This window comes from Protopterus annectens, chromosome 7.part0 (genome assembly GCF_019279795.1).
Source record: "Protopterus annectens isolate FY-2018-M chromosome 7.part0, PAN1.0, whole genome shotgun sequence".
In the NCBI taxonomy this organism is placed as follows: Eukaryota; Metazoa; Chordata; order Ceratodontiformes; family Protopteridae; genus Protopterus; species Protopterus annectens.
In genome coordinates, this window is record NC_056739.1 from 180,883,966 (window position 1) to 180,908,366 (window position 24,401).

A 24,401-nucleotide genomic window follows, 5' to 3' on the forward strand; every position below is an offset into this window, starting at 1 on the left:
ACCCCAATCCTAACTAATATTCAGTCCACTACCCTGGCCAAACTCCAAAAAACTTACCACAAAATAACAAGATTTGTCACAGACTCCCCTTATAACTCACACCATTGCCTCCTACTCAACTCTCTACAATGACTTGAACTTCCACAACAACTCTTTCTATCTCAGTTTCAAATTACTCGCTCCATACTCTACAAACCATCGTCCTGCCCTGCTCTTCCCTCCCTAGTAGCAACCTATACTCCCACTCGCACACTCCATATGTCTAACCAGCAACTCCTTGACAGCTACCAACCTAAGAAACCTATCGGTAAACTACTGTATAAATCCACTGTATCCCAAGCCTGGAACAAACTTCCACCCCACATACGCTCCATTACACACTCTATAAACTTTAAGAAAGAACTCGGTCTTCACTTACTTAGTACCAAAACTTGTACTTCTCATAATTGTACCTAACTCCACTACTATCCTTTATCCAAATCTTCTACAATTTCTCTGCAATTTCCCCTCATATTTGCCTTAGCATCTTAATCTACCTCCTGATACCCCTTCCACTCCATACATGCAGTCTCATCTCTCACGCCTCCCAATTTGTACTGTTCCTAAAATACTGCTACTTAATATATACATTACTACACCACTTCAAAACTGTTACCAATACCATAACAAAAAAAAGCGGAGGGGGTTTACTACTGTTGTGTATATATCTTCTGATCTGATTTACCTTATTATTTTTCTTATCGAATCACTGTGAATTTCTATGAATTTGTATGGCAAACTGCAATCTGTATGTATTGTAAACCAAACTTTTGTGTATAGTATACTGTCTGTAACTGGAGCTTTTCTTCTCGAGTCTCCACTGAAAATGGGTCTCTGGCCCAGCTGGACAAACCCGGTTAACAAATGTCAATAGATAAATAAAAATAAATAAATATACTGACTCTTTAGTTACTGCTATAAGGAGAATAAGTTACTACCCAATCTGTACAAAAAATAAAATAAAAAAAAAAAAACACATGAAGGGCTAAATGTTATAAAAAGGTCAGAAAGTGAAAACACATTCATGAATAAACAGTAAAATATCACTCCCTTGAGGATCCTATTTATTTAAAGTGCATCTAACAAGCAAGTAAACTAAAACACTTCATTAGTTTTCCATGTAATTTCCTCCCTGTCTGGACCATAACACTTATTTGTCTGCGTCCAACTATGAGATACTTTGAATGAGCAAAAAAAATCCTACATCTTTAGGCACATCTGGAGGCATGCAACACCAGAAGATATTACATTAGAAATGAGGTTTTGCACCTTTGTTATGTTTAGCATATTAACATTAACTTGTCTTCTTGAAAATGATAGATTTACGAAATTTCCTTGCACATTCAAAGAGCTGGAATTTGTTTTGCTTTGATTTCTGTCATGTATACTTTACTATTTACCCTAAACACTGCAATCCTGACCTTTAAATGTGAAAATAAAACACTAGAATATCTGAGCTCTCTGAAAAATTAAGCATAAAAAGTAATGACAAGTGATGATTTTCTAAACTGATGTCTTGCAACGTGCTAATGACGACCTATTTATCAAATATATACCATAAATTAGACTAGTAAATGGCAGTGTAGATGCACACTGGCCGATGCAAACCTAGCCTTCAGGTCTTGTAATTTTCTGCATATGGTATTTACCACAACCCCTCTTCAGAGGGGATCAGAAGATGGCATATATTTTCATAGAGAATAGAGTATGTTGTGACATGTCCTTATATATATGAGAGATTTAGTGAGATTTGTAAGCATATCCAAAACAATTGAAACTAAACTCTAACCATCATCTCCAGTCTGTAAGCAAATGAACACAAATCAGCTTCTACATGTACTGAGATTCTGAAGGCTATATCTAAAAAAAGCCTCATTTGTATCTCAAGAAGCCATAAACTCAGTGATATCAGAACCTCACATTAAACGGGTAACATACTATACAGACCACCCCCCCCCCTTAGCATAACTCAATCTACCACATACCTTGGGAGAAGGGAAAGTCCAGAACAAGAACATTTTTGAGTTTAATACTTTATTTTTTTTATTTATTTAACATTTGTTGACTGGGAAAGTCCGACTAGGTTCCACAGATCCTGTTTTCAGCAAAGGTCCGGAGAGAAAATGCTCCAGAAGCATGTCTTTAGAATGTGGGAGGAAGCCAGAGTACCCAGAGGAAACCCAGTTGAACATGCAAACTCGACACAGAAGGCACCCCAGCCGAGAATCAAACCAGAGAACCTCTTGCTGTGAGGTGACAGCATTAACCGCTGCACCACTGTGCCACCCAAATACTTTCAAAAGCCAGACTTAAAAGCCTATAAGGCAGATTTTGTGACCTGTCAAATCCAAAAATGTCTCAAACATTGATGACTACATTTTAAATAAAACAGATTCATATCTCACTGAATTTTGTAAGGAACTTGTGACATTGTTCTGCTTGTCTGGAGCAAAAATTAGTCACATTTCAACTAGCTTATATGGCCGTTGTTCACATTATAGTGATGTCTATGAATGACCTTCCTCTTGAATATGTCATGTAGCTGAATAACATGGGATTACTATCTCCCTAGCAGAAAGTATGGGAAAAGGGCATCCATGTTGTTTTATTTGGATGACCATATCTTGAGGGACAAATTTATTACCTACTTTTCAGCATTAGCCATCGACTTTCCAATAACACACCTTGTCCATTAAAAATGGATGGTGATGCAGATGCCAGAGGCTATCTTGGCAACCAGTGGAAACAAGGCATTGAATCCCATTGCAGACAAGCAACCAGTTTATTGCAGAATGCACACTCACAATGATACATACAATACTAGAATAACTATGGAAAATTTGTAAAAACAATAATTTATTTACTTGAATATTGGTGGGAGGAAACTGAAGTACCTGAGGAAAATCACTCAAATGCAAAGACGGCATGCAGAGTCTGTACAGAAGGCACCCCAGCTGAGAATTGAACCAGAACAGCCCTGTTGTGAAGTAGCCTTAAGACTATATAGTTCAAGATCAGCACTCTCTGCTCAACCCTCAAACTTGTCATTACAAACAATACACAATAAAGCATTTTTCTCTCTCCATTTTTTTCAAAGCTTAACATAAAGATTAAGCATCCCCTTTTTTCTTTCTCCACTGAGTCTCACATATGGAGAAATAACTTACTCTACCACTTTAGTTCTCAGTTACTGACTGGTTATATGTTGCATTGCCTGAAAACTCAAACATATTATTGTACATCTTTACAGACATTCTGATGCTCAAAATACTGCATCTTGTTGGTACAAGACCGATGATGATGAATAAGAACTATGCAATTTACATGAAGAGGTCAGACTAGCCTCTTAAAATATTTAGAGTATAAATGCCCTCCCCTGCCCTCAAAATCCAGGGGATAAAGCTGCAGCCACCTTGTGCAAATGTGTGTGTGTTTCACTAAAATATGTGACTACAAGTTGACTATATACTATAGCTCTCCCTCACTAAAATACTCTGCAATGGCCAGTCCTGTTAATGAAGGCCATACAAAGGATACAGTATAAATACAACAGTATTATCTCTAGATTTATGTTACAGAAAAATAAGTGTTCATTGTTTAATATTTAAATGATTTGACCCTAACTCAAATGTGACTAATCAAACCTAAATATAACTTTCCAGTATACTGTGTATATATACCATTATTGACTTGCTTTTTTAAAAACATTTCAACACTTTACATTGTATAATCACATCTTTTGTTTTTAAATTTCTTCATATAGTACACTTATAAATATATTCAAACAGTGGCGTAGCTAGAGTTTGTGCCACCCCGGGCTGTTTTTGAGTTTGCCACCCCTTCACCCTCACAAAATCATGGTCATATGTTTCCACCCCTGCAGCCATTCCAGCGTTCCATTACTTGGCTATTTCTCCCCATTTACCATAAACATTGCAATGTGCATACTGTTTTATGCTTTACTTCTGAATTATTATTTGGATTTAATTTAAAACTTTTATTTTACATTTTATGCCACAAACACTGATAGACATCTGCTAAACAAAGCAATACAGTCTCACAGTGAAAATAGACTTAGCAGTAAAACTTCTGTGCCCTTGAAACTCACATTCATTGAAACCCACATTCAAAGGAAAATGCACCTGGCCAGTGGTGGATACAGTTTACCTTTGGGCTGCATTCAAATCATAGATCCCTTGCACACATATTTAGGACCATGCAAACATACATGTGTTCTTTGATTCACCGTCCTGAATCCATTCGATTATAAAATTATATTCCTTGTATAATACAACACATTTGTTAGAGGATATTTTAAATTTATTGTTTTGAACATTTTTCCAGTAAACAATGAAACAAAATGTATGAACTAATAATGACAAAACACCCAGATCAGAAAATTCCCATCATAAAAGTCTCCTCAAACTTCTGTCATTACAAGCCACCAATATCAGTAAATATGCACAATCTCTGCAGAAGTAAAAGTCATCTAAATAATTGCACACAAAACAGATCTGTAACTAATGAAGAGGTTGCTGCTAGCAAACAACTTTATATTTCATTGTTTCATCTACAAACAAAGTACTTGTTCCCATTGAAGAATACATTGCATATGGTACATTAAAAAAGGTACTGTAAGATGGTAATATTGCAATAAGGAATGGATGGCCAACCAATAACAGCTTCACAGTTACTAGGCATCTCCTCCAGAGGAGGATATTCTCAGGACTGCAGTATCCACACCCATTTAAAGTACAGCACAGTACAGTATCAACAATCCATCTACATACAGTGAGAGTAGAACCTACAGCCTACTCCCTCAAAGGCAAGTATACTACCTGTTGTGCTACTAGCAATGCTTTTAAATTCTTTAGCACAACAGTGCTATCATTTGCTAAGCAACAGTTGCGTTTTGCAAACAGACGGCATAAGCAGCACTAAACTCTTCCACTGAAGCTCTCAGCTCCTTGTAAAATGCACTTGACTATATCTCTCAACTTTGCAGCACAAGAAATCTGAAAAAAGCCAAAATGTAATTGAGGGGAACAAATGCCCAAAACCAGGGACATATTTTAAACATTGGTTGTATAATCTTAGAAACTTGCTAGAATAAAATGTTTTGTGTTACCATGCGTTTTCTGAAAGATAGAAAGACTAAAACTAAAATGGCTGTCATTCTTTAGTGAATTCAGTTCTTACTGATTTGCCAGAAAACCACAAAGTTTAAGAGGAGCAGACCAAAAGTATGAGACAAGCACTCAACTCCTAGAATCACAAGTGATGGTAGAGAATTCAGGCTCTTGCTTCTTGTAATCAAGGTACAGGATTTGAGCCAGGCAACCCTAACCACCAGGGGCATTTTACACACACACACACACACACACACACACACACACACACACACACACACACACACACACACACACAGGCATACACGCACCTGCTTCCAGTCTGTGAACGAACACCAGAAGCTGCTTCCAATCTATGAATGACAAAACACTACAAATTCCATGAACGGCGACAGCATGAACACTTACAATTTCCGTGCTTCAATCCATGAATAGCAGAACACTTACAAAGCTGCTTTCAGTCTGTGAATGGCAGAACACTAGGCAAAAGCACTTACAAATTCTATGAAAATCCACGGGTGGAAAGGAAGAACAGGACTTTTCCAAATGCACATACGTGACAGGTGTCCGTTCCTAAAGAAGAATGCCCTAAAACAAAACAGTAATTTTGTTAAATGTGAAAGTCACAAAAGTGCCACCCAGGGTGGACTGTCCCTCATGTCCCCACCTAGCTATGCCACTGTATTCAAAGGAATGTATGTGCACTTTCACCATGAAATACTAGGAGAGCATCAATTAGTCTGACCCTAGTTAGAGGTAAGAAGCATGACTAAGAGTGTTCTTTGTCCACTGCCAAGATAGACCACCCAAGTGGATGCAGTGGGTTGCATTTTCATTATCCTTGAAAACTTAGTAGTTATATGCTGGTAAGACAAAATGAAGGTCTACAGTGTGTTCTTTCTTTCTTATGCACTGATTTGCAACTTACTGTATAATTTAATAAAGTATACTACTATAAGAAAAGAAATACCTAGGAGTTGGACCTATATTGATGGACAAAAGCAACCACTGGAGGAAATATATGGGCACCATGCAAGGGGACTGCACTGTATATAGATTGTGCTATTCTTTTGTGGCTGGTCAATAAAGCCTTAAAACAGATTACATTCTACCTTGGGTCTCATTGCAGTACTATAGTTCTGATTGCTGTCATATGTCTCCTCCTTTGCAGTCCAGTGACTATAATGATATACATCAAGTACATAATTAAATTATTAAAACCGTTGGGCTACATAACGTCTTGCTTCTTGCAGACTGCACATTCTGTTCCTTATGTACCAAATGCGAAAACAACAAACTGATAAAACCACACACTCAAGCCTGCAGAGATTGCGACAAACCATCTCCACCAATGCAAAACTAGTTGATAAGCGCTTTTGTTTTATTCAATAATAAAACTTCATCATATAAACATAAAATGGCCTAACAACATTTAAATACACTTTTAAAATATCATATGTCCAACATTTTCAAATCATATTACAGCCGAATAATGTGATCAGCTTAAAATCATGTGACAGACGAACCCCCTGTGCAAATCCTAAGTCAAAGACAGTAAAAATCATCAAGATAAAAAAAGTAAATATGCACAATAGCAACCCAAATACCTGAATAGATAGTTTTAAATAATTTAAAACTCTTGCCACTTAATTTGAATGCACACAAAACTATAGTTAGAAACATTTTGATAAAAAATACTTCATCATCATCATCAGCCCACTTTTTCCCATTTTTTTCTGCATGAGGTCGGGGTATCATGTTAACTGTTGCCAACTCTCTCGATTCAGTGCCACACTCCTGCCTTCTTCAACACTCATGCCTGATTGTCACAGATCTTCTTTCACACAGTCCATCCACCTCTTTGCTGGAAGTCTTCACTTCCTCTTACCTTCTTCCTGTCTATCCCAAATCTTCCTCACCAGATTGTCTTCTGCTTTTCTACATGTGCCCAAACCACCATAATCTGTTCTCTTTGATCTTTTCTGCAATTGAAGCTACTTTGGCTTCTGCTCTTATGTCCTCATTTCTTCTTCTGTCCCACAGTGTGCATCCTACCACCTTTGTCAGGCACTTCATTTCCATCACCTCTAGCTTCTTCAACTGCTCTGCCTTTACTGCCCATGTTTCTGTACCATACAGTAGTACTGGTTGCACCACTGTCTTGTACACCTTACTTTTCAGCTTCTTTGCAATTCTCCTGTCATAGACTACACCTGACACTCTATGTCAGTTGGCTGCAGCCCCTCTGAGTCTAACTTTGACTTCTTTATTCAGGCTACCCTTCTCCTCAACCACCCCTCCCAGATACTTGAAGCTGTTTACCTGTTCCACTATCTTTCCTTCTTTATCTATTCTCAGCTTCTTCTGATTTCCCCAATTTGCTGCCATTACCACCATCTTATCTGTGCTTAGTTTCATTCCATGTGCCTTCAGATTTGCATTCCATTATCCTATCCTTTGCTGAAGTTCTAGCTCAGAGTCTGCCTGTACTGCCATATTGTCTGCATACAGCAGCTTTGTTGATCTGTCCCCTCCAACCTGTTTGCTAATCTAGTCCATCACCAGTATGAAGAGCAGTGGGCTCAGAGCTGAACCCTGGTGTACACCCACTCCCACTGGGAACCCCTCTGTGAGGCCGAACACTGTTCATACTTCCTTGTACATAGTCTGCACTAATTCAACCAATGTTTCTGGGACTTCAAACCACCACAGTACTACCCAAATCATCTATCTTGGGACCTTGTCATATGCTTTCTCCAAGTCTAGGAATGCCCAGTTGGACTCTCTCCTCATCTCTAGCTTCTTCTCAAGTATCTGGCTCAATGCAAACATCGAGTCAGTTGTGCTGTATCCTGCTCTGAATCTGAACTGCTCATCTCCCATCTTACATTCTACTACTCTGTGTATCCATTTATCAATCACCATCTCCAGAACCTTCATGCAATGTGGTAGGAGTTTGATGTCTCTGTACTGCCCACAGTTGTGGATGTCCCCTTTGTTCTTGTACACTGGTATGGGTGGCCACGGTGGTGTAGTGGTTAGCATTGTCACCTCAGAGCAAGAGGTTCTCCGGTTCAATCCTTGGCTGGGGTGCCTTCTGTGTGGAGTCTGCATGTCCTCCCTATGGTCGTGTGGGTTTCCTCTGGGTGCTCCAGTTTCCCCCACATCCTAAAGACATGCTGCAGGTGGATGGGACACTCTAAATTGGCCCTAGGTGTGAGTGTGTGTGCCTTCTGTGGAAGGTTGAGCACCGGGCTGGCAACTCGACACTGTAAAAAGCTCCATTGCCAATCATGAGTGAACAGGTGATCCACTGTGGCGACCCCTAACTGGGAAAAGCTGAAAGAAGAAGAAGGAGCCCTATCTCACTCAGCATCTTTATTATATCTGCTGTGACCTCATCTGAGCCTGCTGCTTTCCCTGACTTCATTTTCCTTTCTGCCGTTCTTACTTCTTCTAGGGTGGGCTCCTCTTCTTCTCTCATTGTAGGCTGTTTCTTGGGCAGTACAGCTTCTGTGGGATTTTCTTCATTTAGAAGCTGCTGGAAATACTCCTTCCTCAATCATGATGATGATGATGATGTTAATTACTACAATGTTATCATTTCTTGCCCTTTTTTTTCTTTTTATTACTCCTTGAGGCCTAGCTTATAGTTCAAAAGTATGTATTGACTAGTTTACTTACCTGGTTATCAAATTAAAATAGATTGATGAATAAATAAACTAGCATGACACAATTTTTTATATCCCTACAAATTTGTTGTGACTGTATGATGTTAATATAACAGCACCAGTACACCAAAAGTTCTTTAGTTACAATTTTACAGGTGTGGTAAAGATATTCTATTACTACTTATGTATTTGAGTATTTTAACTTCATCAGGGCACCTCGGCTACATCTAGAATTTGTATACAAGTTAAAAAATTAACCCAAGTGAATATGCAAACAGATATAACGTTTTTCTGTTTTAGCTCTACTGTTACACTAACATCTGATGTTACAGACTAGTCATGTGCCATAATATCTGTGACAAAGTGATACCCGTGCAATGGCAAATAATTATGACATCACTATGCAAAAACATTGATAGATTGAGCATGGTTCGGTGACAGCTTAGTACAGATATGGCTTAGCAACTTTGTGATGCTACTGACAACTGTACTGTGACATCACTAATACAGGGCAGTAACAGTATGACATCAGTACTGCAGTACAGCAAAATTATCTTTTGTCAATGATTTAACTGTTGTCTGACCATATTATTTTGCAGAAAAACAGTCTAACTAGCAGTGTTCAGTACACCAACATTCTTGTTACTGGGCTGTTGAAGTCTGAAATAAGCATGGTAGTATAGAAAATTATGTTATTAGTGCATCAGAATTGTGAAATAAGTACTGTACTGAGTAAAAATAAGAACAAAATTATATTATAGTATCATTCTGCTCATACCTAGTAAAACAATTCTGAACAAAGACAAAAATCAGGGGCATATTTTAAATATTGCTCTTATAAACTTTTAAAGTTGCTAGAATAATAAGTTTTGCCTTAGTGTGCATTTCTGAAGGACATGAAGTCTGAAACTCAAATGTATGTCATTATTTAGTAACTTTAATCCTCAATGATTTGCCAGAAAACCACAAATTTTATGACTATCTGACCAAAACTGAGATACAAAAATCTGTACATCCTGGGAACATCTGAATTGTTGAGAGGCAGGTCTCTGCAGTCCCTGATAAACAGTACTGAGCATAGTGACAGTCTGTTTCGAATTCTGCAGAGCAGCACTTTACTCTTAGTGATACTTCTCCTGGACACTACAGCTGTGCAGAGTCATTATCTGTAGTTCAGGGACAGAACAGAAGTCAGGTATCATATGGTAATGTGACAGGCTTAACTCAGCAGTGTAAGTGTACTACAACTACATTTTGATGTAAATGTTCCATGATTATTAAAAGCCCATCAATATGCTAGGACAATAGTTTAACATTTTTACATGCTACAGCAGAATTCTGAGGTGGTTATTGTCTCAGCATTCTGATGCAGAAACGGTTTATGTGGAAAAGTGCCTCTGAGCTAATTGCATACTGGGTTTAAACACCTCACTCATATCTATTACTCTGCTCTTCTTTTAGTTGCTTATTGTACAGTTTGCCACACAATGTCCTCCTTTAACTCAAGTTAGGAAACCCTATACTTAGTACCCATTTGTTATGTGTGTCATGCTGTATCAAGAAACAGTGAAATTACCATTTTAATAGAGTCACAGTGAATCAGTCTATAACAAGTGTCAGCACATTTGCTTAGGACATCTGTTGTTTTGCATCTGAATCAGGTTATGTTATGTGTCTGCATATAATGTATGTCAATGCTGCTTAAAAATGAATTGTGTTACCAAGAAGTGGAACATTCCACACTGGAGGTCACTGTGTCATAAGGACTAGAAAGGAAAACAAGTGACAAGGAGAGAACATTTGGCCTTGGTGACAGCAGTAAGTGACTGCATGGAGAACTACAGCATCATGTGACTGCTACTTGAGGAAGTGATTACATATGTACATCATATTATCATTTCCTGCATTATGTGACTGCTACTTGAGGAAGTGATTACATATGTACATTATATTCACATTTCCTGCATTTCCCATCCTGCTCTTCTAACACACTCACTGTGCCCTGTGAAAGCATTACTCTATTGAGTACTTCACTTGCCTTTAAAAGGTTGATATAGGCCTGGGAAAATACATTTAGATGAGGAGATTTGCCAGTCATAACAAATCCCTTTGTTTCTTGCTCCATTCCTATTTCTGAATCTAGACTGTCTTTCTATCACAAACCCCCTTAGCACCACATGACATTTGATGGCAGGTCTCAGTCAAAAACAGTATCAGGTTTACCTGAGATTTGAATGCATGATTTCTTAGTTCATAAGATAGTTTGTTCAGTACTGGACTACACTCATTTTGTCCAGCACTCATGATGCAAAAGATTCAAAGTATCATCAGTGACTTAACTCTCTGTAGTCACCTCTTGCTCCAGAGGATCTGGCAGCTGTGGGTTCTCTCCACAGTGCAGAACATTATATAACATATTATTTCTGACTTGACAGTGATGCACAAGCTTCAGCAGTTCTGAAATCCCCAAGTGTTTTGTTTCACTAGTGGCTTGAACCCAGGGTCCTGCAGAATGTTAGAGGGCCAGATGCAGTAACACCCCTTCCCCTCATTTGCATGCTACCTAATAACCCATTAGCTGCTTAGCTATACATTTTTACCTTAGGTGTACCAATACTATCACGTGGGCGGAGACTGCAAAAATGTGTGTGGGGGTTGGGTCATGGTAAGTATACTAGGGGATTTTTTTTCTATGCCCTAAATGTGTGGAATTAGTGACATTCTTTGGTGTCTCTTCAAATGTTGTAATTTAATAGTAAACTTGTCCATGATTATGGCACATCTCCATCATTAGGGATGTGTTTTTTATCACAGGCAGAAGCACCTCCCTCCCTCATAGAGTCAGAATCTCTTTATGAAATGAATAAGAACATTCATGCAGATTTTTTTCCAATTTCCAGATTGTCATTTATTTTCATTTAGAGTATTTTAATACAAAGAGTAGAAAGCTGAAAGCATTAATTAAAAAGTACAGTGAGATATGAAGTTAAAACATTGATAAAACAAAACATGGACTAGATTAAGTATATATGTCGTATTCAGCAGTTTAAAAAATAAAATTAATAAAATGACAACTCTAAGGATAAATGGTTCAGTCAAAAATAAATATAGGCAGCGGAGAAAAGGAGTAGAACCAATGCACATTCCAGGTAAAAACACTCTTTAATCACACATAAAACATAACAAAACAAGGTAAGTGCTTTCACAATATGTGCATTGCTTAATCAGTCCATAGTAACCATAGGCCAACTGTCTCAATTTAAACACTCTAATCATTCGATTAGTGAGCCAGTGATAGTCAACACTTTATTAATCAATTAAAACTAACAATTAGCGTCATATAAACCTTTTTATATATCAAAAAATCATATTCTCCATCACAATGACTCAGAATAAAACATACTGAGGCATTTGTTCTAACATTTTTTTATCAAACTCCTAATATTTCAGACCCCTAGCTTTTAAAAATGATTTTAATGGTACCTTACCTTTCAGGCCCTTCCCTCTTTCGGCTCTAAATCTAATTATCCAACTCACTTCTGCTATCTCGATGTTATTCCTAATGTCACCTTTCCACAAACTCTCAGCTACAACTTCTAAAACCTGAAACTTAAAGGTGTGAACTTCATTATTCTTGGCTACATGCCTGGATAATGCATTATTTAAGGCTCTTGTTCTGATGCAATACAAATGCTCCCTAATGCAATCCCTAAGTAGTCTATCCATTTTATCAACATAAAATAAATTACATAGCTGACAAATCATAAGATAGCCCACATGGCAAGGGCCACAATCACCGGGATAGCTGAAGCAAGATGGATAATTAGATTTAGAGCCGATAGAGGGAAGGGTCTGAATGGTAAGGTGCCATTAAAACCATTTGTAAAAGGCAGGGGTTTGAAATATTAGGAGTTTGAGAAAACACGTCAGAAGAAATGTGTCAGTATGTTTTATTCCAAGTCATTGTGATGGAGAATAAGATTTTATAGGTTCATAGGTTTATAGGTAGGGACTGGGCTATCTGCCCAAAGGCATTTATAAGCCTAGCCAGAATGTGTTGGCTTTAGATTAGTTCCCTGTGCCTCTGTCCAGCAGAGCCACTGAAGTGATCCATTTGATATATAAAAAATGTTTATATGGTGGCAATTGATTTTTATTGTTAGTTTTTATTGCTTAATGAAGTCTTGACTATCACTGGTTCACTAATCAAAATATTAGAGTGTTTAAATTGAGAAAGTTGACCTATGGTTACTATGGTATGATGTAGCAATGCACATAGTGTGAAAGTGCTTACTTTGTTTTGTTTCATTTTATATGTGACTAAAGAGTGTTTTTATTCTAGAACGTGCATTGGTTCTACTCCTTTTCTCAACATTTTAAAGTAGTTTTTTTTGAAAATGTAATCAGTCCAAAATGTCAGCTTAAAAACATTAAATTACATCAGTGATTTCCAGCTGCTGCTCTGCAAAATAATAGGATTTACTGGTGCTGTGTTAGCTAACACCATAAAAGTCAGAAAAAAAATCCTTCACAGGCTTGCATGATAGTTTACCAATATCTAGTCACATACTACAAAGATCAACTCTACAGGCTCCCAGTGCAAGCAAAAAAATGCCATTTCAGTATTACTCCTTTTCTTATTCTTTCACTGCACTCTTGTGTGGGAGAAAACAGGATGTTGGCGCAGGTTATCAAAGAGAAGAAATACAACATTGCAGGTCATGCAAACACATTACCTGAAAGCCGGTATTACCATGCATCGCCTTTTAGTCGATTAGTGCAACAGTCAGCTTTGTGATCTGCTGGTAGTGAAAGTTTTTTTTAGTTTGAGTTGTTCAAAATTTATCCTGGAGATGTTTCATCTACCACAGATGCAGCTTTATCTGTGCAAAACATGACTAAGGTTCCAGGAATAAATAAGTAACTTTTGTTGGAATACAACTGCCATTTACAAAAACTGATTTTGATGATAATAGTGCCTCGCAGCAAATGAGGAACTTCTTGCCCGATCCATAAATTCATTCTATATTCATGAAAGGAAGATTTTGAAAGGAGCATATGTAGTGTAAAAGTATAGAGATATTTGATTACTTAAGTCTAAGGTGTATATTGCTGCTTACCCTGCTGTGCTATTCCAGTTTGTGTTACTGCAGCATTAGATTTTTACCTCATGCACCTCATGATCAAGTGACAAGTTGACAGGTAGATCATTCATGTGTGACTGATCATTGTCATTTTGAGAAGAATGTAACACATCTGCATAGTCTTGGAGGAACTGAGCCTGTAGTGTATCTTTTATTTGATTTTATTAGTAGGACCCAGTTGAACAGCATTTTACTAATTATTAAGCATGTATTTTTTGTGTTCACGTTTAATTTATACTATGCCTATCCTTTTTTAAACTCACGTGTATGCAGTCCCACTTAAATATAAGAGGATTCAATAAGTCTATCCAAGTCTCTTGTTAAACTGATTACTAAATATGGTTCAAGCATGTTGATGTCTTTCTTTTTTGATAATAATATCAAAAAGATATGGACTTAAACATGTTTGTATTTATCTTGAATCTTTTTGCCTTTAACATTAGATATAGCTATTATCTGTCATTTTCTTTCCATGAGGTGTGTGGTCGAATTTCATCTAATACCATTGAAGTCTTTCGGTGAAGTACTAGAAAAGCGTAAAAGGTGTGATGATTTAGACTTTCCTGATAATTTCTTTAATATAAATATTTTGTTCAGCAATAGAATATAGTAAAGCAAAACATGATTCAAGAATTCATGTTATTTTCCACCATCCATTCATTCTAGTTCAGTGTTGTGTTTTGCAAACAGTAATTATTAGAAGCTGAAAAGGAACTGTTAACACAGTTCTTTTTTTTTCTCAAAAAATTTTTATTTTTCAAATACAGTTGAATAAATTCCATAGTATTTGTATATAACATCTTAAATTACTAAGTACACTACATCAGCCTGACATTATAACAGAGCTCAATATATACAATTATTTTACAGATATAACAATCCAGTTATCAGAGTGTATCTGTTCAGTTATTGTAAAATGTCAATGATACATTTTTTCCATGGATTGCTAATAAATGGCTTAGGATGAATCCTTAATTCTTTAATTTTAATTTCCAACAATGGTGAGGTCTTCAGTAGGCTGTAGAAGTCTTCCAAAGTCTTTGTATTACATCTTCTTGTCATACACTTCCTTGAGATTGCAAGTATTGTCCATACGAGATACATATTTGACTCATTCCAATGAGGACCTTTATATACATTTAATAATACTAAAGTGTTAGATAAGTTAAATGATTCATTAAATAAAGCTTCTAAAAAGATTTTAATACCATTCCAAAATGGCTTAATTTTAATACAGTCAAAATAAATGTGATTCCAATATGCATTGTGTATTCACTCACACCGCCAACATATTCCCTTTGTGGAAAAATTAATTTTAGTAATTCTGTTTGGAGTTAAGAATGCTCTGTGCAAGCATTTCCAAATAAACTTTCCAGTATTGTTAACACAGTTCTAATGTAATCACCCTAATGTTATGGACATCAGGCATTTTTATAAGTTCTGCATTTCTAATGTAAAGCCAAACAATTCACTTATTCTGTACTGCCAAACTCAGAAACACAGCAAAACATGGCATATCTATGGCTTGTGGACTTTGGCTTTACTGGCTCAAATGCACTGATAAAGACTTTACAAAGTAAAAGTAAAAATTCATAGGCATTCATAAGCCAGGCAACCAAAACAGCGGTATGTCTTGCAAACAAGCCTCACTATAGGAGGTTTAAGGTATTACATGGTGAAGACTTGAGCTTTGTTGAGTGTTTCTTGAAGTTTTTTTTTTTACATTAGATAGGTTTAGTTGGGTGAAAGGTAGGGTATAATACATCAAGACTTTTGCAGCAATCTATTACAAACCATGGGTGCTTTACTATTTTAAAACAAGCAGATATTGTTAAGCCAGGTCCTAATGTGCACATACCAATCACAGTGCTGGAAAATCCTTCTCATTTATTAATGGAAATGACCTGCATTTCCCAGGATAAAATACAGTCATTACACAGGTAGGATGAGCTCTACAGAGAATTCATTAAAACATGAGGATTTATCAGTATCCTGTTCTAAAATGTAGTATGACTGCTTACCTGGGTGTTCACTTTTATCAAGCAAATGATCCAATTAGCCATAGGATGGCAATCAAAGGAAGATGGTATTTTCAATTTATTCAAGTCTAACAAAAATCTGACTTGTTTTTCCTTTTTTTATGAACTTTTATCAGAAGTGAAACACTGCATCCCAAGAAGATGCTACTGTTTCTGGCATCTCAGTGTCTATATGTATTTAATTTTATTTATTACTTTCCATCCAAATATTCCATCCACATGGCAGAATTACTGATGGATTGTTTATATATGCTGAAATGCATATGGATAATGTTACTTTGTTGCCATTCATAAGATGTCTGGAAAATTGTCCACTTAGTATGGTCATTATGCACACAATCAAGTCATTGGGCCACAAGTACCAGTATGACTCAGTTATAGTCCATATGAGATTAAATGACCTGAGACATACCTCCCTAGACTATATGAAGAGAGACATTATGCCCTCCAAATATGTGTCCCAGGCTGGTATTAGACTAGCACTGAGCAGCAGTATAAACAAAAGATGACTGACTTTAATAAATGGCTTAGTTTCTGGCATCATTCTATGCGGGTGCAATATTTGTCAGCATGGAAGGAGATGGTCAACAGAACACACTGCTTTGCCAGGGATGGTTTGTACCTCTCCCCTCTAGGCTTTCGAATATTAGCTAAAACATTGTTTTCCCCAATAGTGTTTTTTCAGGCAATGCCAAACTGAAAGTACTTCTGACATAGCAAATCAAAACCCAGAAAATCTAATGGTATTACTGCTCAGTGCTAAGAGTCTAAACACAAAATTCCACTCCCTAGAAGATCCCCTTACCCTAGAGAATGCTGAAGTTTGTATGGTCACTGAAACATGGTTTAAAGCCGTGAAGAGCACACCAACAGTGCAAGGTTATAATGCCTTCCACACATTCGGACCAGCTACTACACAGACAGGGACTAAAGGTGGAAGTGTCCAGTTTACATCAGAAATAAATATACCTTAAGGCTTGCAAACAGGACAATGTACTGGAGCTACTCCATGCTCAAATCACCATAAGCAAAATCCAGAATCACTTCCTTGCAAGCTATAGGTCCCTCTCTATGACCCAGGAAAGCCATACCATGTATATAAACTTATTGGAAGCATTCACCATCCAACCAAATGCCACATTCATGGGAGACTTTAATTACTCACTGCTAAATGGGAATCTTATACAATATCAAACATACAGGCACTAAGATTCCTGGATTTTGTAAACACAAACTCCCTGCACCAGATTGTCAATACACCAACCAAGGATGCAGCCATACTGGATCTGGTCCTCACTAATATGGGAGAGTGCTACACACACCCTACAGTAATGTCTTCTCTGATAGGGCTCAGACCACAAAATGGTCTCCATTGAAATAAAAAAAAAAACCTGGACCACCAGCTAAACCTGGAATATTCAGGAACTACTCTAAGGCTATCTTCCTGCTATTAAGTGATAACCTGTGATAATTTCAAGCCCCATAAGCCCTGAAAACAACTGCTGCCTATGCAAAATTATTCACAGAAACCCTGTACAAGCATGTTAATTGCTGCATAGAGGCAGCTGTACCCACCAGAAAGAAATACAGAACTAACAAAAAACAAGCCACCCTGGTGGAATCACAAAATCAATAGGCTGTATAACAGAAGGAAGAAAATCATGGCAAAAATTAAAAGGTGCAGCACCCAGCAGGATAAAAGCACTCTCCTCAAACTCAACAAACAACTCAGAGGACAAATAAAGTCTACCAAAGCCAAATTTGAGGTAAATTTGGCCTCCTAGGACAAGAACAACCGCAAAGCATTCATTAGCTATGTCCACAACCTCAAATGCAATACACAGTTGTGTGCAGAGCTCATTGTAAATGGAGCTGCCTATAATGAGCCAGAAGATATAGAAAACCTACTGGCTGATAAATTAAGTTCCAGCTTTACCCCTCTCTCCCACTCAACTTTCCCTCAGGAAATACCATCAAATATAACTCCCTCTGTTATCACTAGAGACCAGGTCCTTAATGCTCTCTCTAAGGCCAAGAACACTGCATCAATGGGCATAGACAGTATCCCAGGATGCCTTCTAAATAGCATGAAACATGACCTATCAAGCCCCCTGAAATTGCTATTTAACTGTAGCCTCTAAACAAACTTCTTGCCTCATGAATGGAGAACTGCAACAGTCATCCCTTTGCACAAAGGTGGGGCATCCACAGACGCTGGAAACTACAGACCCATAAGTCTTACTAGTCTTATATGTAAAGCCAGAGAAACAATTATCATGGAAATGATCAATATTGATATAGTAAGCCTCCAGACACTGGACCTAACCCAGTTTGGTTTCACCAAGGGCAGGTCATGCCTTCTTAATTTGGTGGACTTTTTTGAGAACGTCACCAAAGCAATGGATGAGGGCAAAATGGTTCACACTGTCTACCTTGACCTGGCCAACACATTTGACAAAATATCTCACTTAGGCCTTGTTGACAAACTCAAGAGGTCAGGTACAAACCCATATGTGACCCAGTGGATAGCCAACTGGCTCTTAGACCTGACCCGGGAAGAATTGGGGAATCCACCTCTACAAAAATGCCAATCACAAGTGGAGTCCCTCAAGGATCGGTCTTTGGTCTGCTCCTTTTTAGCATTTACTTTTCTGAAGTCAAGGCCAATGTCAATGATCTATGGGTGACTAAATTTGCAGATGATTGCAAGTTAGGAAAAGTCATTCAGTTTCACACTAACACAAATCTTCTCCAGGAAGGGCTGACACAGATAAACAACTAGTGTCAGGGCCATGGACTAAAACTAAATACCAAGAAATGTATAACAGTATCCTTAAGGAAGTCATCCACCCCTGGTAACTATCATATTGACAACACATCCCTTAGATTTGACCCAGTAGTCAGGGACTTAGGGATACACATAGACATTAATCTAGCCTTTGACCATCAGGTGTCGACAGTAGTGAGGAATTTATTCTATGTTGCGCATCTGACAAACAAAGGTATGGCATCTAAGTCCAGGGAAGTCATTGTTTCACTGTATTCGGCATTCGTCAGACCTGTCATTGAGTACAATGCCCCTTCTTTTATATACTTAACCAGGCATATCCAACAACTGTAACATCCACAGAGGTTCCTCACTAAAAGAATACAGGGCATAAGTAAAATGTCCTATGCAGACCACCTCAAGGTCATATCCCTGTATTCTGTCTCTTACAGGCTTTTGAGGGAAGATCTTTGCCTGGCAAAAAGGGCATTGTCAGACCCACTGTGATGGACCTACAGCACCTGCACAAAACAAGCAGAACCAGAATTAGCTATTCTAAAGACTTAAACCTTGCCTGTGATATATATAGGACCTGCTGGAGAGACAGGTATGGATCCCAGAGACTACCCCATCTCTGGAACAGGCTCCCCATCCATGTGAAGCAGAGTTCCCCCCTAACTCAATTCAAGTGCAGCTTGGACAACTGAATGGGGAACAGGAAGTTCATCACTAGTTTAGCACCCATGCCTCTTAAAGACACAGGCAACCTGTAAATGGTTCCCATCCCAGGCTCCTGCTTGTAAATGTTTCATCTCCCAAGCTCATGCTTATACTTATCAAGGGTATCAGAACTTGCCAGAGAATTGGGATGCATAGCTTGGCTTAAAAAAGCCCTTGTGGTTGTTAGCCTAAACACCTATGAACCTATGAGAGTATATTGTCTAATTAAATATTTTATTAATATGTAATTTATGGTTTGCATGTCATTTTTTTATAAATTCTGTCCAATCTGCTAGATGCGTCATTCACTTCTAGGCTTTTCCATGATTAAAATCCAATTTTGGGGAAGTTCCTTGTGCTTTGCCGATGAGCAGCTGGTTGAAACCCAGCTGATAGTTTTCTGGGAAGCATGTCTGACACCAGTGTGCTTGCTAGTTGATAGGGATTTATTCCCACAAGTTTGGAAAGGGTCAGAGGTATAACCCATATGGCATCATCCTAGTGGTCAAACTTCCCAAGAATCTCCAGGAATAAGCATGTAGTGATGTTAATACACACAGCAACATGATCACATGGCTTTAGTTACCTACATGTCTGGTCTACTCACTTTTCCTAACAACTCTCTTTGACCTTTTTATTGCTCTTGTTCTCCATTGAGGCAGGGAATGCTTCTATGAAGGAATAATTAATCGCTTTTTTTGGGAGAGAAGAGCAAGCTAGTGCCCCCTCAGACTTATCCCCCATGGATAGTCCTCAAGTTTCAGAGACAAAAGTCGTACTTATGTGACATTAGGTAGGCATGTATTCATCCCTGCTTAGCAGACAAAAGCTCTGGGTTAGACAGACAACTTTTGATGAAACAAAAATCTGTTTTGTGTAAATAAAACTGACAAAAACATTATAATAAATTAGTAATATAAAAAGAAACACTGTAGAAATTCTAAACATATAGCCTAATGTGGAAATATAGCAAATTCTGCACAAAGAGCTTGATGAGAGAAATGTAATATTTTTGATAAGTCATAAAAGTTTACTGCAGCAGCTAAAATCAGAAATTACAAATCTGCATTTATAAATGTAGTGTAATGTATGTCTTGTAAAAATTTACTCTTCCAAATTTCTATCTTCCCTACGGTTAAACATACTTTCACTTTTGTCCAATCTGTCTGCACTGCGGCTTCAAGGAGATTATTTTCACACTTTTCCTAGACCATTTCAAATATTTTACTTAAAAAAACTTAATTTTAATCATAGCCACCCACCACTCTCTTCAACAATATATATAATTAATGGATGGTAACTACATTCCAATATTTAGAAAAAAGACAAAGTTACTACAGGGTGAAACCTGATCTTAACAAATGATACGCATCTCCTACTTAACTTGGTCGGGTCTCATGCTAGGTGATCAAATCTGCCAAGTACTGACCAGCAAAGATGTAGAAGAATAGAAAGACAGATTTGTCCACACAAATAAAACATCTCTCATTTCTTTTAGAAACTTAGAAAGTAACTAGAATAATAGGCTGCATATTCACCTGCATTTTGTGAACAAGACAAAGTCTGAAACTCAAATGTCTGCCATTACTTAGTGACTTCAGTCCACAGTAATTTGTCTGAAAACCAATTTTATTTATGAAGAACAGATGAAAAATATAAGGCAAAAATCTGGAAATTTGAGATGCATGCCAAGGTGAGTGTAAACATGGTGGACCACGTTACACTCTTTTCCTATAAGCACTCATTAAGTGCTTTGCAGCTTTGAAAACTGGCAATAAGCCTAGCAATATTTTTTCTTATTGTGTAACTAGTAATATATTCCATGCACTGCAAAGAATTACCACTAGTTCTCTGATCATAACCCTTAATTATTTGTTCTCAGTATGGATGCCAATTTTCTCTCAAGGTGAATTTCTTATCATTCAGTTCTCAAACACATTATAAGCAGGTTATGACTGGCAACCCAATCATAATTATCTATATTAAATGTTTTGTAGTCAGCCTTTATATGGCTTCTGGTGCAAGAAAATTATAGATTATTCTGCAGGCAGTGAACTGCTCATTTCTATATCTTTAGGAAGAGCAGGTCGGCAGAACTGCAAATTACACTCCTGGAGTCTTCACAAGTGTCAATTTAGGAGAATGGCAACATTTTACCCTCTATTAGTGATTTGTCTTCTATGCATCCAGCTATTCAATCATTCTTTCATGTTGCTGTCTCAAAATGTTTCCTAATTTCTCTGATATACAATTACTCTATATCCTTTGTCATTATACCTGCCGACCCCAGTTCCAGCAACACAGGTCTTTACTATTTTTATTTTTATCTTCATGGTCATTACTCTGTAATGAATTTAAACTGACACATTTTACTCTCTTTGGTGAGTTTTGCCAGGTTATGACAACATCTCATTTTATATCAGCTTTATTGTAGTTTTAGGGCTTCAATATATAGGTTATACACTCTTTTCCAGTATTTATTCAATTTCATTTATGAAGCCTGGACACTACCTTCTCTGTTATCACCACTTCTTATCACAGTTTCATTTGAAAGGCCCTCATTTACTTTGACTATATGTGGTGGGTTGTCTAACCAATGATTTATCTACGCTACCATCCCAGCACTTTTTCCAACACTAATTTTCCAGCACTGATTTAATATCTGGTTATCATATGGAATGACTGTTTGATTTATTTGACATTATCATATTGGTCTTTTTTCAGTCTTTATGAACCTTATCTTCATCACGTCATCTGTTTAAGTTAAGTAATGGTACCACCAGCTCTCCTTTCAGCTCCCCAGCAGTTTAAGGATGAATGCTCCCTTGTTCCATTACCATGAGCATGTTTACCTTTGGAGCCATTTTAAGAATCATTCATCTGTTAGGGGACTGCAGTCAATACATACTACAGTAGTATCTCCCATGTGCATTTGCTAAAACTTTCTTGCGGAATTCTGACAGAACATATTCATTAAATAGCACTGTTTCTTTACCATGTTGTAAATGAATGAATGCTCCCTTGTTCCATTACCATGAGCATGTTGAATCATTCATCTGTTAGGGGACTGCAGTCAGTACATAATACAGTAGTATCTCCCATGTGCATTTGTTAAAAATTTCTTGCGGAATTCTGACAGAACATATTCATTAAATAGCACTGTTTCTTTACCAAGTTGTTCTGTTAAGCACAGTGATATTGGTTTAACGTCAGTCCCCTTTCTTTTAGTTACCCTGTGCATGTATAAAGGGTTTATCTATATTTTTTAATGAACTGGCAACCACTTCCTAATTCAGTCATTTGCTTTTCAGGAAGTCCCTAATGCATCCCCTATAGTGTTGCTTGTCTTCATTTTTCCCCAGAGTTACTGTTTTAGTCTAAGCTGTTACACAGCATAAAGAGAAATGGCAGAATTTGGAATGATGTAATATCGAACCCAATATCACGAATGCTGAAAACAGCGAAGCTGCACAAAAACGAATTCTTTCCTAGGGAAAGAATTTGGTTGGCCGTTGTTGTGGCTTCGCTGTTTTCAACGATGCAGTGGAAAGTTACGGGTTGGGTTAAGGTAAGCGTGTGACTGTGCGGATGTCCGGGTTAGGGCACGGGTTGGGTGAGCTAGGATTAGGGCGCGGGTGAGTGTGCGATTGTGAGAATTTGGGGTTAGGGGTGGGTTAAATGAGTTAGGGTTAGGGCATAGGTTAGGTGAGTGTGCGATAGTGAGAATTTTGAGTTAGGGGCAGGTTAAGTGAGTTAGGGTTAGGGTGCGGGTGATGTGAGTGTGCGATAGTGATGGACCTTAAGGTTAGGGTATGGGTTAAGTTAAGTGGCTAGATAGTAGTGTATGTGCAGTGTAGTGTAGGGTTAGATGTAACTTTTAAATGTATCTGTGTGGATTGCTGATTTTTAGTGTGCTTGTGCTGTGTGTGTCTGTGTGTGTGTTTCTCAGAACAGTAAATTTTTTCCCTGGGAAAAAATTTGCTGTTTTGAGGTTTCGATATTGTTAGGGTTCGGGTTTTGCAGTTCGACATTACGGCATTCGATAATGTGCCATTTCGATGATCTTTTATAGACCCAAGAGAGCGGCTGTTATTTTTCTTTCTTCTGACATGATTATTTTTTTTTCCAAAAAAAGAGAGTTATGATGTACATTGTCATACAAAGCACATTAATGCCATGTATCACCATGACACTTGTCCAGGCATTTAACATTAGTCTGATTTGTCCTATTCCTTTTCCAATCCAATTCCATTTTCATGTGACATAACCAGTGCAAGAAATACTTTAGCTCATCAAGTGCTTTCTGTTTACTTCCTTGTGACACAAAAGACTTTTCAATCTATATTACTTTTCTATCTGTTGCTTTTCTTTCATGTTCTTCTAATGCACTTCTGAATAGGGTCCAAGTTTGACCCTCGCTTACATTTTAAATCCAGCTTCTTTGCCATAACACAGATACAATGAATTCTTACAGTGAACAAGCCTTAAGCTTTTCATGCAAAAGAAAAGAAAAATTACGTAGCTTGCCTGTTTTTGCTTTACTAAAGTTATACCACTGTTTTAATGAACAATTTGTACAAGTGGGTTGCACACATTTAGGAATAAACAATATCCTTTTATTATTTCTCCAGAAGAAAAAAGTTTAAACTAACTTGCATAGTAAGTGTGGCATAAATCTAATACTTTGGCTTCACTTAGCTATATGATTTACATTTTGAAAAGAAATCTGCATTAATGCTGTGTTGGTTTCACATGAAAATACTGTTCTCTTCAGTGACAAAAACATAGTTCTGAGTAGTACTTCTCTGTGTCTTATAAGTTCTTATTAAGTAACATTACTAGGCCAGTCCTCATGTCACAGCATATGAGACAGGGTAGCCCCACACCTGCAC